We start from the raw sequence: 19847 nt of genomic DNA, 5'->3' as shown, positions 1-19847 counted from the left end.
CTCTCCATTACCTTGGCGACACAGCTGGCCAGTGCTATCGGACGGTAAGATGACAATTCCCGTGGATATTTGCCAGGCTTCTGAAGTGGAACAAGGCGACTGGATTTTCACGTGGTAGGGACTAGGCCGTCGCGCCATGATCCCTTCTGTAGGCCAAGAATCGCATCTCTCGCCTCATGACTAAGGTTTGCAAGCACATGGTATGTGATGCCATCGGGTCCTGGTGACGCAGATCGTCTGCACCCGGCAAGTGCGGCCCCCAGTTCTTCGATAGAGAAGGATGCGTCCATACGAGGGCCTCGGGAGCAAGGGGGGACAGTAAGAATAGGTGCGCAACGTGAATAGGTGAACGCCGGACCCGCGATCTATGCGCAGTAATCTTGGGCTACGTTGACTTCTCGGCGTCCTTGACGGAGCGCTAGAGATTTAAATGGCCGGCGTTGTTGAGGAGCTGTTCGAAGGCCGCGGACTGTTCTCCAAGCGATTGAAAGAGGTTTACGTGGATGTAGAGACTCACAAAAGGATGTCAAGCGACGATTTTACAGCACAGCAAGAGGACGTTGAATTTTCTTTTGAATGCATCTGGCTTCTCTAAGGTCGTCAACTGATTTAGTCCGGCAGTAGGCTCGTTCCGCTCACCGGTGGATTGCGCGGAGGCTCTGTATTTCCGCATCAAAATCTGTGCATTTTTCCGATGGCCGAAATGAACGCATAAGATCCTGCATAGCCTTGGCTATTTGAATTTCTAGTGTGGACGAAAAGCCTTTGTGGCATCCCTCTTTCATTACTGATTTAAACACGTGCAAATTTATGGTTTGTTTAAAATTGGATGAGACGGATTTGGTTAGGCCTTTAATCTTCAGGTACGTAGGAATATGCTCGCTTGCGTGGGTATCTGTATCTGTGAAGCAAAGGACGCGGCGAGTGAAGCATTGCGAGACAAAAGCCAAGTCTAAACAATTACTATATATCCGGCCGCGCAGAAACATGGGACTGCCATCGTTTAAATAGCAAAGTTCACGATCACAGGCAAAGGAGACGAGGTTTCTTCCTTTGCAATTTACCTCGACACTTCCCCGAAGTGAATATTCTGCGTACCCGGTCAACGAGGCTGTAGATTCCGACATTAGTACGGCCAACGGCATTTTCTCTGTGTCGAACCTTTTCTAACATCTCCGATGAGGAGTACCGAACCATGTCGCTTCGACTACACATCCAGCATTTGAACTCCGCACCTACTGACGCCTCCGTTCGCCGATATGTCCTCCAGAGTGGCATTCTGTACCGAAGGAACTTCCTCACTGGCGCATCTGATATTCTTGTCGTGACCAAACATCTACGATGGACTGTGGCCTTTGAGCTCCATGAAGCCCATTCTGCCGGGAACCTTGGGGTAACTCGGACGTACGACCGTGTCTGCCGCCGTTTCTATTGGCCCGGGATCACTCACTCCGTCCGACGGTATACGTTGCTGCCTGTTATTCCTGCCAGCATCGGAAAACGCCTCCGGTGCTACCATCCTGTCATGTGCAGCTGATTATCGTAACGGTGGAACCATTCTTTAGTGTTGGATTATACCTCCTCGCACCCTTCGATACATCATCCTCTCGAAACAAATGGGTAGCCGTTTTAGCTGAATACGTCATCTGATACGCCATGACGCGAGTTCGCGCCCGACCAGTTGCATCACTGACGTCGCAGACTTTCTCGCACGATGTTATATGGCTTCATAGACATCCAAGATTGCTGGTACTGACCGTGGTCGTAACTCTTTATCGAAAGTTATCGCTGTCATTGTGCACTCCTCCTCCACTCAACAGAAGCTAACCACCTCATACCATCATCAAAACGATAGACTGACGGTTACACCGTACCTTCACAGGTATGCTGGCCATGTACATCTGTGAGCAAAATTGTACAGACCGCAGGGTCGTTGAAAAGACTAATGTTTTTGTATTTAACATGCGTAAACTAAAATAGACGAGCACACATGAAAGTACCCAATGCCAAGTGTGGATTGCAGTCCTGAATTTCAAGTTGCATTCACAGACCGAGGTAAAAATCGGCTTTTTAGTACAGCCTGTGGTTCGTATACTTTTTCTTACGGGTGCACGTCACGAAGAACCACCATGACTTAGACATTTCCCTGCCTAACGTCACATTTGCGTACATTTTTTCTCCGCATGACCCTGCCGGATTTTCTCCATTTTAGTTATTGTATGGGTGCAAACCGACCTGTCCCCTTGATACCGCACCTCCTCCTGCTGGGACATCAACTAGCGAGTATGCGCTTCATTCCGTCACCCTCGTCGACCACGCACGTCAGCTTGCCCGTACTCGACTGAGGGCCTTGCAAACCACTTAGCAGCGTCTGTACAATGCCCGCCATCGTGACGCATAGTTTTCCTCTGGTGCGCTCGTGTTCCTATGGTCGCCCTCTCGTCAAGTCGGACTTTCAGAGAAGCTCTTTCGCAATACACAGAAACCTACCTCGTGATACGCCAAGTGATGCCAGTGGCGCATGAAATTGCTGCTCTAAGTTTGAACTCCCCTCTACTCTGGCATCTAATGATGTCATACATTTTGCAAAATAGAAGGGAGGCGTGCAGACAGGACACAAGAGTAGAGAAGTGAACAATACGAACGCGGGCGTTGGTGTTGTCCACTTCTCTGCTCTTGTGTCCTGTCTGCAAGCCTCACTTCTATTTTGCATAATGAATCGTTACCAACTAGCTCAGCTTGCTGTCGTTCTAAGACGTCATGCACGTCAGTAAGCTCAAGTCCTACTGCACTGCTCTCGAGCCCGGCCGCTGGGGATAATGCTACGGATCAGGCGCGCTATAACTCAAAACTCACCCAAACTTTTCTATTCCAATTCTGCAATCACCCTTCCGCTATCGGTAAAAAACATTTATTGACCATCCCCACTTGTCTGTCACGCGGCGCCACGAATACCGCGATAGCTCCCCATCTAATATAACGTGAGCACACTCATTATACATGATTTGGCCGAGAAAAATAAATCAGGTTCTTTCTGATTTGAAGCATTTTCGCCATCATTACCCCCCGACTATTGGTCCAATGTTTTCGGGCTGCACCCACTTCACCTGCCTGACACGCGACGTGACAAAACCACTAAAACTCGCAGCGTGAAAGTGACCTATATGCGTTAAAGATGCATTTATATGCCTAACAAACCCAAAGTTTCTTCTGAACAGCTGCAAGCTGCCCCGTTCCGAAATGTATAAAAGGAGGCTGCCACCGATCGCTCAGTCATTGGCTATTCGCACCTGCTGGAGAGCATGGCTTTATTTGCATATAATAAAGCTTTTCGCGTGGCCGCGCATCGCTTTCAAGCACTTTCGACGTGTTTACGACGTCGTTCTGCCAACTCTTCATTGCTCAGGAGCCCTTTTAGCGTCATTCTTAAGCTTGCGTTGCATGTTGCCATGATTTTCGACCAGCCACCGCAACATAAGTAAAGGAAAGTGGAGCAACCGCAGACCCCGGCACCATTCTCTCCATCTAGTTATGGATTTTCAGTTCACTGGTTCGGCTCCTTAGAACCCCTCTACACATGAACGTACTCGTCGCTTCTTCTCATTCAATTAGATAAGACTAGCCGCTCAGTGTAGGCAATGCTATTCGTTTTTCAAGTAAAGAACAGTGGCCTCCTATGAACGAGGAGTGTGTTTGAGTGGTCTGTTCATACAACCCTGCGGGTCACCGCTCGATGCTTGCGTCGGTAGTTAAGGAAATTTGATGTCAGGAGATTGGAATAAAAAAACGTATTGGAATAGTTTTACGTTATAGTCCGTCAGTGTTTACGATGATGAAGAGGTCAGTAGTGCGAAGATGAAAGCGACGTTTAGAGGCTAACGAGGGCTGTTGCCTCTGCGCCAAGTGCGGCGTATTTCTATGCCTTTATTTTCCATAAACGTACAATTTATGGGGGATTTAAGGAAAAAGTTGCCCGCAGCAACTTGACGGGCCTTAAACTCGGTTCTGAAGGCAGCAGCAGAAGGCACAGGCACTGATTTAGAACCGACAAAACAAATACATAAGCGAAAAAAAAAACAATGACAAGTTGGCTTAGACATATGCCAGCAAACAGAAGTTCAATGGAAAAAAAAGAAAGAAAAAAAAAAGAAAGAATCATTACAAATTTTAAAAACTACGCGAATCCACAGTGTACAGTATTGTACAAAAGAAGCAGCAATAGAACAAGGTAATCATTGTAGGAAAGAATAAGACATATTTGACAGAGGCTAATATCAAGTTGAGATGTGTGACGACAGTCTACTTCAGAAAGCAGTCACAAATAACCCATTAAATCGTTTTCAAAATGTCACTGAAATGCTCATATAAATGCGATACAGGACAGGAAGTGAAACTAAGTTATTACATTTAAGCGTGCTTAATAGGCGTGGTAAGCGATGGTACAACATTTGAAGAGAATAGTTAGTGCGACGGTGCGGCACATACCAGTGTTCAGGTGACCGTGTACTGTATTCTGTTCTGTTTCTAGTTAGTTGTGCTAACGATGTGATGTATGACTGGCTTTTGTAGATGTGATGTATAGAGGCAGTTTGTAGATGCGCCTTTACATAGTTTCTTGTGTGCGTGTTCCAACGTAACAAATGTCAAGAATGTAAGACTTGGTATAAGTAACTTTAGTGATAGAATGGTTTGGCAATAGTAACCACGCATACCGCATGTCTCAAAGCGTGGGAAGGCATGTCGCATACACATACCAAAATAAGGAACCTCAAGGCGGTGACGATCGCATAAATTCGCTTGTAAAGTCCATATGATAGCTATCACCATAAAACAGCGAAGTTGACATAGCCGATAATACTCCCGTCAATTGCACCGATGGTCGTACCAATATAGCGATGTGCCTTTCGCTGCTGGCATCAAATTAGCGTGTCTGTGAAGTGATTTAGAGAGAATGGAAGAGATGTGTTCAGTGCTGCAACTGTCTCTCACAGGAGCACACCTCAACAACACTTCACAGGGAAGGGCGTGTGGAGAGAAAAAGACGAAGAGAGAGGAAAGGAGAAGGCGGGAAAAGAAAACATAAGAAGTGAATGCGGGGCTCAGATCCGCACTCTTAGGCGCGTCGCACTGCAAAAGTCAAGTAGGGCCGCAAGCTCACTCTTGACGATATACGAGTGGGCTACAGGAAAAAGCAGCGCGTTGGTCGTGTCGCAAGGCAGTCCCAAATGCCGATACAATGAACACAAGTGCGTGCGCTCCACACTTAAAGCAGCACAGTGAAGTAGGAGGTACAAAGCGCCTACAGATCGGCAAAGTTGCTGTACATGGGGCTGCCTTTTCCGTGCAGCCTGTGTAGTCTGGCGACCGTCATGTAGCATAAGACACGAAGGCGAAGGAGGACCGAGCGGTCCTCGCGCGAGAGTCCGGCGTGGGGGAGGAGGCGAGGAGGCGTACCTGCCGCAACGCGTAGGTACGGGTGCTGCGCACGGAGGGTACGCAGACTCGTCGGGGGAAGCGATCGGAGGAAGCGTCCTTAGCGAGGGCGTCAGCCGCCTCTTGTCCCGGTGAGCCGATGTGCGCCGGGACCCACTGCAATGCCAAATCGCAGCCCCGCTCGATGAGATGGCGGAGTTTTGAACCGACCTGCTGCACAAGCGGAAGACCGATATAGTCCTACGCAAGCACGCACAGGGCCTCGCGCGCGTCAGATCACAGCGGCAATGACACCGCTCTGCTGTATAAGTAGGTGAGCCGCAAGGTCGAATGTAGCGAGCTCGGCCACCGTCGATGACGAAGCAAACCGAAGGCGGCACTGTCGCGTAGCGGAAATGTCCGGCGCTGTGCAGCAGCAACACCGGAGCCATCACTCGACACAGAGCCGTCCGTGTAAAAGAGCAGCCGGTCCCCTATGCGCTCGTAGAGAACTGCTACCGTCTCCTGCTGCATGGCACATAGAGGCGTCCGGCGCTTTGTCTGGACACCTGGCACAGTGGTGGTGACGTCGAATAGGGCGTAAACGTGCAGCGAGAACGGCAGAGGGATAAGTTGCGGCAGTGACGCGATGAGTACGCTGAACTCTGTGGCACGCTGGCCCATGCCTAAGCCCTCGAGGGTGTGGAGGCGGAATACGAGGGGCTGGCTCTGTGGCGAACGTTGGAGGCGCTCGATGTGGTGCAGCGCTTTCTTCCGCGCGTGTAGTCCGGGCGGCCAGTCTCCCGCTTCGGCGACAGTTGCTCCCGCTTGCGAACTACGAGGAAGCCCGTAGAGTACGCGGATTACGGTGCAGTGTTCCATATCGATGGCTTTCCAGTTGGCGGCTCTGGCATTTGTGAGGGGAGGGTCCGAGTTGTAAACTTGAAGCGCAAGTTGCGGTGCACAGCCACGACCACGGGCGAGCAGAGAGCGTGCGGCGCCAGCCACCTTCTTAGAATTCTTGCAGAGCTGTGAGACGGTGGCGTTAAAGTTGACTTGGCAGTCGATGTACAAGATAGCGCACTTTATTCTGCCACGGGAGGGCGCTTTCGCGCAGCGTTAGACAGGGCCCTTCGAAGCACGCCCGAGCACGGTGGTGTACTAAGAACGCCTCAGTTTTTGACGCCGAGAACTGGAGCCCTATGCTGGCGAGGTGCTGGAGGGATTCTCGCACTTGAAAGCCGATGTCCGTGGGCCCGCACGAGAACAGTGCAATGTCATTGGCGTAGATCGCCATACGGACCTCATGGGCTGTAATCTTCGGCTTGTAGTCAGGTAGTCTTGCCAGAGCCACGTTAATAAGAAATGGGCTGATCACGCGGCCTTGGGGAACTCCGGAGGTCACGCTGCGAGGGGCACTGAGCGCGTCGCCAACTCGCACTCTGAGCTTACGGTCGCTGAGGCAGGTCGCGATGTTGCCAAAGAGGCGGCCGGTGACACGAAACTCACAAAGGGCTTGAATGATGGTGGTGTGAGGGAGACCATCAATTGCGAGTTGCACATCGAGCAGCACGAGATATCCGGCTTCCTGGCGACTTGCTGCGTGCTCGAGCGTAGCCACGACGTCCGCGAGCGAGTCAGCTGCTGAGCGGAGTGGCCGGAAACCACGCTGTTCAGTGGCGAAAGCGTCGAGGGCTGAGGCAATGCACTCAAGGCGGTACAGCGCCATGGCCTCCATAGTTTTGCCTAAGTAAGCGACACTGGACGATAGCAGCTGATGTTCGTGGCAGCTTTGCCGCGCATGAGAATAGGCACGACGATTGCCTCTTTCCAGTCAGCAGGAATTATGCCACTGCGCCAAGCAATGTTGAAGGCCTCGAGCAGTGATGGGGGCTGCGCTCCATCGACGTTCCTGAGGACCTGATGTGTTAGTCCGTCGTCACTAGGCGCTGAGCGTCGTTTACGCGCGCTCAAAACAATGCGCAAATCACTGAGGGTAAACAGGACCGAGCACAGCACCTCAACGTGCTCCAAGATTGCACTCGAAGGAAAGTAGCGCAGGGAAGCGAGGAGTTGAGCCTTGTTGTGCGGCGGTAGTTCGCAGGCTGCACTGACGATCCGCACAGATTATGACGGCGGAGCGAAGCCATCAGCGAAGAGTTCGGCCAGTTGCTCTGTGCTCAAGCCCGTAGCAACCGCCATCGAGAGTGCAGGATGCCGAGGGATCTAGGGACGAAGGACGGCAGCAAGAATGCGCCAATGGCGCGACTTGTCGCGTGTGTCCTCCAACGACACGGAGACACTTTGCCAGTTAGGGTTGCGGCGCTGTCTGCCGTGACGGGGGCACGCAGCGTCAAGGCGGTTTTATAAACTGCAACGCTCCACTTTGTTACTCTTGATGGCACGGCGTTCGGCGTGACGACGCACAGAGATCAGAGTGAGAAGCTTGATGTCGGGGACTGGCGTTCCAGCAGGCACCATGTATGATTTTGTAGCGGCATTCACGCAGCTCGTAAAATGCATAAGAAAGTTTGCATTCGCCGGAGGGCGTATGGCACAGAGGGACCGAAAGTGGGACCAGTCCGTGACGCGGAATGTAAGTGTCCTCGTGCGGTTCAATTCGACCGAGTCGAGAGAGATCGGAGAGTGATCCGACCCGTGCGTGTCGGGGCTGCGAACCCACTCGTAGTGGCATCGCTCACTCACGAGCAACAAGTCTATCGAACTCCCGTGTACCCTCCGACGCACAAAAGTGAGACTACCGGTGTTGATGTTTAACAGGCCCGAAGCACGGATATATTCATTTCCCATACGTCATAGCTAACGTCCCTGTAGAACCGGTTCTATCATACAAGTACTTAGGCATTACCTTGTGTGGCGACTTGTCCTGGAGCACACACGTTACGAACATCATTTCATCCGCTAATAAAACACTTGGATTTTTATGACGTCATCTCCGCCAAGCAACTAAACAGTGAAGTTATTAGCGTACAAATCCCTTGTCAGACCAAAATTGCAATATGCCTGACTCATTTGGAACCCGCACCAAGCTTACCTTATAAATGCACTCGAATCAATCCAAACAGAGCAGCCAGATTCATCCATTCATCATAGTCTTACGACATCAGTGTGTCAGCTTTGAAAGCTGAATCTGACTTATTGCCCTTATCGCTTCGTCGCCGCATTGCCAGCCTTTGATTGTTCCATAAATTTTTCCATAGTTCACTAGGCCGCGCAACCTACATCGTCCCTCCAGCCCGCATATCTCATCGCACTCGTCATCCGCTTCAAGTTTCCCGACCTCGTTGCCGAACTACCACCTTTGCCACATCATTTTTTTCCCGTACTGCAGCAGAGTGGAACGACCTACCCAACGACATCGCAGCCATTACGTGCTCATCCAACTTTGCCAAAAATGTTACCAGTCACGTTTCGTTGTGTTAACACTTGCTCACCAAAATATATGTACCCACCCTTATGTAATACCCCTCGTGGGTCTTCGAGGTAATAAAATGAAATGAAATAATTCGGCAGTTACCTGCGGTTCGGCTCGCTGTGGGCGCTACCGCACGCCGTATGGTGGGAGTTGAAATCACCGCACACGACACAGTCGCCACCGATGCGCACGGTGAGGCTCTCGATGAAAGACGCATCCCACCGTCGTACGGTTCGCACGTACACGCTGGCGACACAAGTGTCGCCCTTACCCCTCCCCAACGCGCACAGTCACAGCCACGCACTCTACGGAGGTGGGAACGATGTCGGCCATCCGAACGATGGCTTGGGCAAGGCGCGCACGGGAATAGACGCACGGAAGTGACCGGGCGGATGGAGCGGATCACACCACGGCACGCTGACGCAAGTCCGTAACTCGCACGTGGTCGCACTGTGGTATCCCACGAATCCCGGAAGGTTGCGCTCCCCGTCGCGCGTTTATGTCTCTCGCAACGCGAGCACGTCCTACTCGTGCCGGAGTAGGTGTTCGGACAGTTCGGCATGTCGACAGCGCAACAAGTGAACGTTACATTGCAGGATGTGGGGCCGACGTTTCGCTGGGCGACTAACCATAATGAATGGGTTGCTGTTGACATGCCAGTGCCTGCAGGCAGATGGCCCGGAGCGGATGGTGAGCCGGCAGTAATGTGCTGACTGCTTGCATGGTGAGCAGCAGGTTTTCTCCCATCTGACCCATAGTAGTCTGGACAGGTGGAGCAGCAGTCTGCTGCTCCACCGTGTCTGCTGGCGTTGGGAGGCACGAGGGGCTGGTATCGGAGGCCTGGGTGAAAGGCTGGGGCCCTTCAGTGCGCTCGCATAGGACCACGCCGAAGGTGAGGAGGTCTGCTGCGGCTGCTTCTCGTCCCGGAGTGCTGCCCTGACAGCACGCCTCGACAATGCCGAGGTGGAGGAAGCCATGATGGTGGCCACCTCCCGTTCTTACTGCCATTTGGGGCAGGCGTAAGTGTCGGCCCTATGAGGCCCCCACAGTTCCTGCAGCAGACTGTCTGGCAGAACGTGCCCTCACCGTGGTTGTTGCCGCAGGATATGCAGTCGGTCGGCCAACGGCAGGACTCCAGCACGTGCCCAAGGCGGCCGCACTGCCGACACTGCACTGGACGGGGCGTGGCAGTCCTCACCCTTAACCCCAGCTTGAAAAGGCGCACGTGTTCACGGGGGACCGGTCCCGCGAATCGGATGGTGCTGCTGCTCCCATCCCTTGTTTCCGACAGCACGGCAACACTCGACTCGATGGCTTCCAGCAGGTCATCCGCGGGCAACGCGACAACCCCGTGCAGGAAGCCGGTGCTCTTACCGCGCTTGGCCTGCAGTCGGGCAGTCACCGGAATTCCGTGCAGCTCAGTGACTGCCAGGAGCTCCTCCAGGCACTCCCAAGTGGTAGTATTGGCGGCCACGATGTTGCGTTTATGGTTACCTCGAACCTCTGCAACACCGGGCCGTGAAGAGAAGGTCGCAGCGAGGCGCGGTGCTCCTCGGAAGGCTCCGCCGGGCGCCGAGGGACGGAAGAGCACCGTACCGACAACAGCAGGGTCCACTTGTAGTGCAGCAGTCACCAAGGCTCGTGCACGACGCCGGTCCCCCTTTGACTGCACCAGGGTGGAGTCGAACGTGGTGGGCTCGGAGGCGGATGTACGCTCTCTGTACGGCCGCTGCAGGAACGCTGGGGGTGACTAGGGTAGCGGTGGGCGCCGCAAGTAGTCCGTAGCCCCTGGAGGAGTATTTTGCTTTCCGCGGATTATTCCACACGTGAGAGAGAGAGAGAAGAGGAAGGCGAGGAAAACTCCTGGCGGACGCCCTTGCACACTATTGGTTCTCGCCATGAGGCCACGCATTGCCTGCGCGGCCCTTCTCATTACTCCGGCAACGACCTACTAAGAAGCTGTCGCGCGCACGTGGTTTCTAGGCGTCAGGGCATGCCGCGCACATTAATTTAATTTACGGAAGCTCTTTTTGCTACTTCTGGCGTGTGATGAATGCAAATCTTCAAATGTGCCTTTTACGTTACCTGAGACATGTGAATGGTGTACATTCCATTTTGATGAATGCAATGCTCGATGCTACTTCACAATTTAGTTGTGTCAAGTTTCGCGTATGTGGCTCGCACTTGCGTTCCTTCGCGCCAGTCTCAGTGTTAGCTGTGAATTTAATGCCGTGAGGTTTTCTGTACTTTAACTACTGAGAAACTCACAATCGCTGATGCGCCCTTCGTAGATATCATTCCTCGTACATTAACTGGCGTCAGGATTAGCATGACTCATAATGCGTTCGCGCTGACGAAGAAGGGACGCCGCCGTACCGCATGCGTGAATGGTGCAGTCTTTGAGGGCGACAAGTATGCTCGAGTGCACAATACCGTCGAATGAAGAAACGATGTGTTTTCGAGGTACATCGTACTAGTAATGCATATAACAGAGGTGCGTTCAGAAACTGGGAGTTACACTGAGAGGAATCTGTTATTCTTTAAGTTTGGGGGTTTAATAAATTTAACGCTTTGCGACCATATCTCGTATTCGGGAACTGACGACCGAAATTGGCTTATCACAGTAGACGATGATGCTGAGACGGGCGTAGGGCAGGCACTGCTACGCATTTCATGAAGGGAAAATGAGACATCCACCCGTTCGTAGCAACCACCGTGCGGGTGTCCGCAGAACTACTACGTCAAACTGCTACGCATTTAGCACGGCCAAGAATTGATTAGTAGTCACGTGATTATGATTTGGCCAACACGGACCCCAATGCAACTGAAAAATTACAACGTGTGCTTAAAACTGATAAGAATCCCGTGCAGCTAGAATATCACTGGGGAATAATCTGCCTTATCTAATCTTGAAGGCTGTGGAGCATGAACGGGAGGAATAAAACTTGTCCCACGTTATCAGCTGGCATGTCTCCACCGTCACCTCACACGTTTGATACCAAAATAAGACTCTCCAGTTCATTAGAATATTCAACATTTAAGCGTGTTTTTTAACCGTAATCGTAAATGGAATCGCGAACAAAATGGGATCAGCATACGAAACTTTGCCAGCGAATGTTCCTTTAAAATAGCGATCACAAGCGGCTTACGTACGCGAAAGAGCGTTGCCAGCCTAGGGTTTAACATGCTGCTTCTAAAATTCTGTGTATTTTGCTTCCATTGTACAGCAGATACACATGCGAAACTTGCGTTGCCTGACATGCTAGCTGGTGTTTGGTCCGTCAGCTCCATCGCGTCGGCAGTGCCCTCGTTTGTAGCTGGTTCGCTAGCAGACGCTGCAGGGGACGCGCCGCCATCAGGAGCGGACGACGCATCGAGGGTGGTGCCGGGCGCGCCTTGGAGGGAGCGAGGAGGAGGCGGCGGCTGTAAACTCGGCGTCATGTCGAGAGATGGCGCTCGCCCTTTCCAGAGGGGCTGTCTTGGGGCGCAGGCGGGTAGCAGGTGGCGGCTATTTCACCAAGTGTGGGGAAGTGGTGCTGCCGTGGTCCCGTTGCTGCACGTGGCAGCTGGCTGCCGTGTGCTGCTCCGGGCTGGGGGGGGGGGGGGTGGGGGGAGGACATAGTGAAAAATAATGCATCAAAAGGAGGAACGTGTTTATGCCTTGCTACAGGCTCGTGGACTCCTTTACATATTGAATCGCATCTCCTACAAATTGCTACCTTAGATCTTTGGGGCAATGAAACAGTGTTAACAAAAAAAGAAGCGTCCTTGCGGTGCTTTTGTTACGCCATTTGTCGTTTGCTCACCCTGCTCAGATGTGAGACCCTTTCTCTATCTCGTTCTTGGCCTTGGTATTGATGCCCAATCTCTCCAGCTTTTTCTGACAAGCCTCTACGTGAAGAATCTTTTCTTAAGTGGATATAAAATTAAACATAGAGAACTTCGGCAGTAAATCTGTGACGAACTGCAGTAAATCGTTGACAAGAATCGACAATTCACAACATGATATTCTTAAATGCATTCTTTTGCATCGTCACATCTCTTTCAAGCTATTTTGGTAGTCAACAAACACAAATTTTGTCCTCTTAGCTTGAAGGATGAACGGGTAACGAACTTTTTTATTAAAACACCAATATCAGCAGCAGACGAGCAAACCTCTATGGGCGCGCAGCCACTTTGCCGAGATAGGACGCGAGAATGTATGCGCAATATGTCTGCGAGGAAAGCGGTCCACGCCGCTTTCGCGCCGGGAAAAAATATATGTTTTCATTAGGAGGATGTATAGCGCACAAAGCGCCATCGACTGAACCGCGCTGAAGTAAGCTTCCTTTTCGCGCAAGTGCACTTTTTCAGTTTCCAGCAACACTTCGTCTACATGGGTGTTGGACATCATTTCTTCTTCCTCTAATCTATGTACTTGATGCCAGAAACAGCGCAACTAGGCCGGAATAGTGTATTCGGTAGACATGGATTGTACAATGCCGTGTCGGCAGTCTCGCTAACCTTAGTGGCGAGTGGTTGGAACGAAGGCGCAGGCTAAACACATTATCTATCGGAAAAACAACTGTACCACACGTGTTTAAATTAGCTTAAAAGCTCTTACCGGTATTGCTATTCGGAGTGGAGGATGAGAGACGGACTCATGGAGCAGTAGGAGAGGAGATGAAATGATTTATCAGATATATACAGACAAAGAAGGTAATAGCCTAGAGGTAGCGGTGCCGAAGAGCGCACTACTGGCGGCGACTCTCCTAATATTTGTCGGGTTCCGCCTTTAATCTTTTTGGCGATCTGACATCAGCATGAACTAGGCGGGGCGGGAGCCGACGTCACTCGCGTAACATTTTTCTTTCGTAGGGGCAGCGGTCTTGGTGCGGCGGTACACCGGATTCCACAGTTCGACCAACGGGAAGGTGTGCGCCGTTCGTCGAGCGTTGCAGGTTTTAATTCACATGGACAACGACTCTAGAAGTAGAAGGGGGAGGGGGTAGCACCTGTTGGCTTGATAATATGCACGCAATGTGGCACAACAGCACCCCCGCCATCACAACATGCATCCAAAAGTAGAGCTGTTCGACCCATCTAAGACGATTGGATGCGCTAGTTGAGCTACGTCGTTGCTTGATTGGAGGGACAGGCTTTGTCGCTCTTTCCGATAGTGGTCTTCCCTGTTGCTGGGCACTAAGAAGATCCACTGGAACGAGCGAGAATAATAATAATATTGGGGGTTTTGCGTGCCAAAACCACTTTATGATTATGAGGCATGCCGTAGTGGAGGACTGCGGAAATTTTGACCACCGGGGGTTCTTTAACGTGCACCTAAATCTAAGCACACGGGTGTTTTCGCATTTCGCCCCCATCGAAATGCGGCCGCCGTGGCCGGGATTTGATCCCGCGACCTCGTGCTCAGCAGCCCCACACCATAGCCACTGAGCAACCATGGCGGGTACGACCGAGAATCAACAACGCCAGGCAACTCCGGCCAAAGCAAGCACCCTCCGAATGCGCTTCAAACTGCCAGGGCAAAATCAATGAATAAACACTTTCTTAGATCTGGCTGTGCTAAAGCAACAAAGAACAAGTTTTGCGAACAACACGAGACATGTATCCTAGAGAAAATTCGAGATACAAACCTTTCCTTATTTGTCAATGCGTGAAAGTGTTAATGAAATCAGAATGGTTTCGTAAGCGATTATGGACTGCAATCCAAGTAGTTTTGCAAATGCCGAGGCAGCCAAAGATGGCTCAATTTCTCTTCCGAAAGCCATTACGCCAAAGGCTTAGGGCTGCGAATTCGCTCGCTCGGGTGTCAGTTCGGAAAAGTCGGTATAACATCCGACAACTGCAATCACCAACCGAAATAACCCTCCGCTTACTTCAGTCTAATTGCACTAAGCAAAACGAATATCGCATGTTAAAGCACAGAAACGGCTCTATGTAATTAGGAAGCCGATACTCAAACCCACGCAACGGACATAAAAAACAAGGTGAATCAAAATTCTGCACTGACACTTACTGCTACTGCGTACGCTAGATAAATGAAGTCATAATAAAAATGAGGCACTAATGCTCTTTCTAGCCCATGTATGCGTAAACACAACGAAGAAACTGAAACACTGGCGCTCTCTTTACTCAAGCATTCAGCAATCGGCTTTTAGTAGAAAAAGGACAACGAACAAACAAAAATTCTGTTTATCGCGAACAGAGAATACTAAGCGGCTAAAACAGTGCGCTCACCTTGACATCTCAACAATTTCAGATGGGCTCGAGTGGGTGTTCCATTCGTGAGTCTGCGCACTGTCCACTCGCGAAAGAAGAACAAAGCTGAGTTGCCCGACGCACCTGCGACTTTCAACCCTCGCCTCCAAGATCCGGGAGGGAGGCTCATTCACACTGTCCCTTTGTCCACTAGGCAGTAGCCTTCTTTTCACTCACGAGGGAAGCGGCCGCTCAAGCCGACTTTCCAGCATGCGTGCATGACGCCTATTCGTTATTTTTACAACCGCCTAAGCTGCGTATTTAACCCACTCTGGTTTTTCTCAACCTCTGGGTGATTGGAACGCTTCACTCGGCTCGCATCGCCGCGCGAGAACCACGCTCTCGGCTTGTGCTTTCGTCGCTTGCCTCCGGCACGGCTGTCCAAGCTTCCGGTCTCGGCACTCGTATTCCAGGTACGTTGCCTTCTCGTTGCAACGATACTACTCTGGGTGGCAAAACCAAGCTGGGCACGTTGTCGTCACTAGTTATCTTTGCTTCTGACAGAACGCTACTGCATCCGACGCCATCTCAGCTAGCCCACTCCCCCGGTGGTCTCTGCTCGGCCGGCTAGATTTTATCACACCATCGAAATTAACAGGGCCAATGTGAACCAGTGTTTCGAAAATGTCCTAAGTAGCTTGGGCTCGTGACACAGTCTCTACACCAGCACTACAGCATATTCTACGCATCCTGAGCTAGTAGTCATCGCAATAGGTGGTCTTTCCTCGGCAAGCTCGGCATTCTCGCTATCATCTTGGCCTTCGAAGCCGGCCTGTCTTGACGCATCATAATCCCTCAACAAGGCCTTGTTAGCCTCAGAGTAGTGCCGATTCTTCTCACCAAGCAGGACTTCGAAAATATACGCGACATTAGAAAGGAGCAACGCGATCAAGCTCTCGGACCAGAGGTCCTGGCTGGTAGTTCTTCATGTACTCGTTTTAAATCATAACAAAATATAACAATATCTTCGCTGCTCTTGAAGGCGTGAAGGCAGCCTCGGGATCTTTCCAAATCAAGTTATTGAACTTATTGTTAAAATTCCTTCATCCAAAGAGCGTGCAGTCATGCTGGTTCTTTTGCCTCTCTCTCTCGTGCCCCTGGCGCTTTTCTTGATAGGCACGTAATGTAGCAGAACACCACGTATGAAGCGACAACAACAACCCATAACACGCAAACCAATAAGAAATAGCGTTACGACCGCAATATTTCAGAAAAAAAGTGCGCTGGGAAGGTAAGCATGCACCTGAAATCCGCGATAAGCCGCCACCCTTCCGTGGCTTCACCTGCACCAGGCACGGCTAGCGTTGAAGCCACATCCATAAAAAAACCACCACAATCTTGTCCTGTATCTCTAAGCACCAGTACTCGGCCAAAAAGGTACCATGATTACATCATTTACTAGTATCATATACCAAGCGTCGTGTTCCTAGTTCGCTGTAGTATTATGTACCAAGTACGATGTGTTCAGTATAGATATATCCGTAATCACTTTTCATTTACAACAGTATTTCTTTGGCACCTGCAGTATGATTAGATAAGACTGTCGCGTATTAGATTCGGCGACATCATCCAAGATGCTTGGGATAGACACGCACAGATTGTGTCGGACGATGACTGCACAAGAATTATAGTCAGGTTCAAAAAAAAATGAAAGAACAAAAATGGTAGCTTACTTTTAGAATAAGCTGAAGCTCACATGAAGAGGAATCAAGGGAAAGAAAGGTCACCATGTTTTACACTTATCATTTGGACAGATTCTGTGGTGAATCTTCCTTTTTCTTGTATGACCATCAGGAAATATGAATGTGTTGTGCGCACTCGTTCATAGGTCGGCATTGCAAGATATTGCCATGGGATAATTTGATGTCGTCTTCAATAAAGATGGAATGGCGTTAGCGTTCTACATGCGAGAAGTTCTACGGCAATAACTAACTCTTTAGCCCAATTCCAGTTAGAGGCTGAAAACAGTCGATGCCTGTAGGGAAAAACGCACAAATATTGCAAATATCCTTTTATGGCTGAATGCCCAAAACTGATATTGTATTTTAGAGATCCAGTTGCGTTAGACTCCTGGAATGTATACACCTCATAACGTGTAAATGTAATTATATCTCATGTTATATTATAAACACTTGTCAGATACTTTGAATATGTGGCCTAATTACTGCCACAGCTTTGTCACATTGCAAGCACATCATTCTTGTATTCAATTAGCTTTCTTAGCAAGATATTGAGAACTATTCGCGAAGAGTTAATAAGTTTCTGTTGCAAATGCACAAATACTAACAGGATTATTCATTAGGAACTTGGAAATAATTAGAGTTCACCAGTAAATTTTGCCACCTAAACTCAAATGCCAAAGCAGAGGAGTAGACCAAGGTAGTGATAAGACAAGAGTATTATAGTGACACCAATAGTAGATAAGGTAATATATATATATACTTTTTTCTGTGCAGCTCCCCAGTCGAAGAGATGGACGGCTTGCTTGGAAAATGCCTCTTCGTGGTGGTTTCTGCCACACTCGGTAAGACCATGCAGCAGATGAGGGGTATTACCTCAGCTTCACGTTGGCGGGTACCAATTGGAAAGGAGATCGCGACAGGGTTTCCCCAATGTTTTGTAAAGCTTCATTTCGTATGCGATCGGGGTGATATAGGAACAAACTTATAAAAAATCAGAATCGCCTTAGATCGCAAGAAAAAAGGGGCGTCCCGGTGTCACAATCCCTCGAATTGAATGGGCAGACGAGACCTTTACTGTCATTTATTGTAATTTGGTATCCATTGAATGCATATAAAGCCTATGATGGGTTCTCAAATAAGTACCTCAACGAATATTATCGCGGCAATTTTATTGAAATCAATTTGCTTTTTGGCTACGGAATAAGGGTAGTTTACTACTCAATCGATTTCAAGCTGCCAGTAGCCTTCGCACTAGATGTTTGGAATGACTGAGTTGCAACAGCTTGAAGTGTTCCTCTATGTATATTTTTTGCATTTCAGTTAAGCTGCGTTGTGAGTGCCATGCGAAAATATTCAGCTTTAGCTACAATGGGTTGGAATAACGATAAGCAATCAGTATGCAATGTCTAAGCAAACATACGCCATTCAATACGCACTGCATAAAGAAAGGCTTAGTTATGTGCTACTCAAAGGTTGTACCTGGACACTAATGCTCTTGATTATATATATTGTTGCTATAGCTTACTGGTGTACCCGTCAGTAGCGTCAAGCAGGACTGATCAGACACACGTAGAACGTACACTGTTTTGCTTAGATATCACTGCGGATCGCCAGCTGCACAGCAGTACTATTCCCGTTCAGGCAGACAGGCATTTACTTTTATGCCCTCATAATGCGGCCTGAATGCAGCGACAGAGACGAGGGCCCGCAGCCGAGCGCGCTTGGCGTCCATGAGGGCGCGCCCTCCTATACATATGTGTATAAAAGTTGTTTCCTTCGAGCAGTCAGTATTTAGTGGCTGTGTCTGTCAGCGCTCGGCTCAGCGCAACATTTTTATTTCTTGTTATTGACGATCGTTGAACAAGGGAATTCTCATGCGTGAGACAACGCCATCACATAAGAATAAAAGCATATATGCTTTATTCGTCCCTTTACTAACCGCTTGCGCCTTCTTTGTTGACTACAATCTGTCTATGAGTGTATCTGACTTTCGGAGCCTATGACACCCATGACAAAAGGGACGAGCGGTAGGAGCTGTCCTGAAAAGTAGCTTTTTTGTCTTCGTACAAATGCAGAATTTGAACTGACACTGAATAGGTGCTTTTTCTTGTAATATTTGAGAATAAATGATTCTGCAATATAGTTAGGTTGCCACAGTTGAAAATTGATGGCTATAAACATCAACAGATATATATTTCAGTACTTGCTCTTTATTTCTCCTCCCCTTTTGGATCATACAAGTGAACCACCACCTCTGACTTGCCATTTTGCAGCTACGCTGATTATGGCCCCAAATGAAGCTGGGGCAATTCCACCTAATGTATGGGACACTATTATAAAGGCCGTGGGACGAAATGAAGACAATGTGGAGTGACGAAGCATCAGTCTTCGTGACACAATGTGGCTGCCTTGCGTTCCATTGACGACACCTGCTTTGCAACTGAATAAAATCACTGAAGCAAAAATGCCCTGGACTGAATATACAACTGCACATTATTGGAGACAAACTCTCTTTTGTGCTGAATGCAATATTTTTTTTTTCATTTTCTTTCGGTGTTCTCGCCTTTAAGCGCTGCTCTGCGTATATTTCTCATTCTGCTCGTTAGTCCCATGCTAAATGAGCCTTCCTTACAATATATTGTGTTAAGCGAGAGAAAAGGGGTTTAAACGAGGGGCCTATTTTTATTAGTCGTGTCATAGGATTCCAACACTGACACCAAGGACCACGTAGGGGAAGTTACTTGTGATTAATAATTGAAAATAAAAAAAACGATAAATTAGTAGATTTGAAGGTGGATGAAAACATTTCCGCAGGTGGACAACGATCCCACACCCTTCGCATTACGAGTGCGAAGCTCTACCAACTGAGCTACCGCTGTGCCGTTGCGCCACCCACTTTCTTGGGTATTTATGATTCCTACTTGGACCCTGGGACTGTTAGCCAGCGACACCACTGACAGACCTTGTCGGCGGATGTGGAACATCCTTTTTGTCGCAGGCCTCAGCAGAACGTGATATTTTGGGGTGAACGCAACCGCTCAACAAGCCCACACATGCAA

General features: G+C 49.6%; 1 long non-coding RNA gene across 1 annotated transcript in view; it reads left to right on the top strand.

Annotated features, from left to right (window-relative positions):
• Nucleotides 1-19215, top strand: part of LOC135911181 (uncharacterized) — a 28238-nt gene extending 9023 nt beyond the window's left edge. The window contains exons 4-5 of the long non-coding RNA XR_010567239.1: nt 17563-17630; nt 19062-19215. This is a non-coding gene — a long non-coding RNA (uncharacterized lncRNA). The remainder of the gene's footprint in view (nt 1-17562; nt 17631-19061) is intronic.
• Nucleotides 19216-19847: the final 632 nt, after the last annotated feature.

The sequence above is a fragment of the Dermacentor albipictus genome, chromosome 5, assembly GCF_038994185.2.
Source record: "Dermacentor albipictus isolate Rhodes 1998 colony chromosome 5, USDA_Dalb.pri_finalv2, whole genome shotgun sequence".
Taxonomy (NCBI): domain Eukaryota; kingdom Metazoa; phylum Arthropoda; class Arachnida; order Ixodida; family Ixodidae; genus Dermacentor; species Dermacentor albipictus.
The sequence above is the reverse complement of the archived record's forward strand: the minus strand, read 5'-3'. Positions and strand labels throughout refer to the sequence as shown.